Raw genomic sequence first — 2,470 nt, 5'->3', positions numbered from 1 at the left:
CTGGGGGAACAAGAGATGGAGGCGGTCAGGGTCCAGGCGCCAGGACCCACCGCCCAGTGCCCACGCCCACAGCAGCCACCGCACCGTCCGCAACTGACTGACAAGCCTCGCTTGAGCAGTGCTGTCCCCCAAACCCACCAGAAAGCAGTCATCGGGGCTTGAGACGCCCTCAGTGCCTGTGACAGCTGCCCACCTCCTCCCCGGTCACGACCGTCCTGCTCTCGGCTAACGAGGCATCCACCGGATCCCGGACGACCCACTTCCAACAGCCAAGGCTGCGTGCCTAAGCAGCAGCCAGGGGGCCGGCAGAAGCGAGGCAGCCACAGCAGGCTGGGGGCGGCCAGTGCCAGGCCCCCAGCTGGAAGCAAATCTATTCCGAAGCCCGTGGGCATGGGCTGTGGGCCGGGCGCCGCTCCCTGCCCTTGCGCCTTCTCTGGCCCTGGTCTGCAGGACCAAGTGGGCAATTCCAGGCCCATAGGAGGACCAAGGCTGGGCACGGCTGGCAGGAGGCCGACGAGACGGCCACCACGCTCCACCACAGGCGTGGACTTGGGCCCTGCAGCCCGCTCCCTGCCCTGCGCTGAAGGGGACGCCTGGGTCTTCCCGTAACTGCAAGCCTGTATCAGGAGCCCAAGAACAGGAGCCGAGGAGCCCAGTGGAGGCCCTCACCAAGCCTGCAGGGTCAGGGAGGGATGCCCGCAGGAGGCGACATCTCTGGAAGAAAAAAGACGAGGAGGAGGGCGCCAGTTCTCAGGAGCCTCACTGGAGGGAAGCTAGTAAGAGCCCCATTCCTGGGGCCCAGGATCCGCGCCTCAAGAGCCCAGTGGGCTCTGCCTCGGCCCCTCCCCGGGGCAGTCCCATAGGGCTCAGCGTCTGCACCGGGGCCAGCCCCTCAGCGTTCGTGCCCTTCCCCAGGGACAAGCCCCGACCACGTGCGGGGTTGGGACACTCCCTCCGCAACCACCCGGGATGTTCCCACCACCAGCTGACACTGCAAACCCACATGTGGGCCGGGGTCTCCACTCTGGCAGCTGGTGGGCTCAGCCCTCCCTGTCACTCCCAGTCTGCAGAACGGGGGGCCTCCCCTCCCTGATCACAGCTCCCCCCAGAGGTTGTGGCTGCAGTCCAGCTGCCCGGTTGGCCACAAAAGGGACCATGACCTCCTCAAACCCTCAGATGCCAAGGCCGACGGCACCGTGCAAACGGGGGTGTCTCAGTCACCCCAGCCGGGACGCCCCCGAGCCTGACCTGCGGCCGGCCAGGCCAGCGTCCACAGAGCCCCAGGAGGGCTTCACGGAGGTGACGGCTGAGGTCGGGTGGCCTCGCCTCGAGGGGACAGCCTCCGGTCCAGCATTAGCTGGCGATCGCCCTCCTCTGTGTCCCCAGGACAGGCAGACTCAGGAACAGCTTCGGCTCAGCCCACATCCCTGTGATAGGGTGAGGACGGGAACAAATCGAATCAGGGGACGTTTTCAGTTTCCCAGTTTCAACAGCTTCCTGTTCACGCTCGACGGCAGGCTCCTCGGTGTGCAGCAGCACCGGGTCTTAAAAGACAATCCAAGACCGAACCCCACGTGAATCAGAAGCCAACGCTGTCAGGAAAGCTGCGCGGATAGACTTCCTCAACGCAGGGTGGCCACAAGTTTGTACAAAAACGCTGTATCCGCGAAGCTCGATGCGACGAGGTGAGCCTGTGCCAGCCACACTCCCCGCAGGCTAGGCCGCAGAGCTGTCGGGACCAGGTCGCAGGAGGGCTGACCTGGCCAGGCCGGCCTCGCCAGCTGCCTGATCCACGGGCCGCTCCGGAAGGCCTGGCTTTGCTCTGGCCGGGCTGGCGGGCCCCAGAGCCTCTGAAGTGCCTGGCAGGCCTGGTCCCAATTAGCAGCCACCCCCGCCCCCCAGCTCCCCCGTGGGGCCCCGCAAATGCTTTGGGGACTTCGCTCAGGTTGTCCACAGGCCACAGATGGAAGCCAGACGCCCCATCCCCAAGCCACACGGGGCTCAGACAGGCCCCGGCTGTCACTGTCCCCCCACCACCCCCCTGCCCGATTTTTCCAGACCCGACTCTGATGACTCTGGTTTTTCCACTCAGCGGGAGGCGGCTAATGGTGGGCTGGTGAGGGGAAGGGAGGGCCGCCTGCTACAGCCATTAACCCGACTTGAAAGGCGCCCCGCCCGCCCCAGGCCCAGCCGCCCATTGTTTAGGGCCTCCGCCTGCCGTGGGGAGCCCGGCCCCCAGGGAGCACACCCTGGTGCCCCCGCCACAGTAGGCTGGCTCGGCAAGCCAACCGCAGGGGCTTCCGTGCTCATGGAACCCCCCCCAGACCACAGATGGTCTCCCCGGAGTGCCCAGGAGGGCCAGCCGCAACTTACTCAGGCCCCATCCCGTGGCCAAAGCCCCCGTGAGGGGCCAAGCCCCTCTTCCAGCCCTGGCAGCCAAGCCCGCTCCCCTAGGGGACCCTCACCACCG

The sequence above is a fragment of the Capra hircus genome, unplaced genomic scaffold (genome assembly GCF_001704415.2).
Source record: "Capra hircus breed San Clemente unplaced genomic scaffold, ASM170441v1, whole genome shotgun sequence".
Taxonomy (NCBI): domain Eukaryota; kingdom Metazoa; phylum Chordata; class Mammalia; order Artiodactyla; family Bovidae; genus Capra; species Capra hircus.
The sequence above is the reverse complement of the archived record's forward strand: the minus strand, read 5'-3'. Positions refer to the sequence as shown.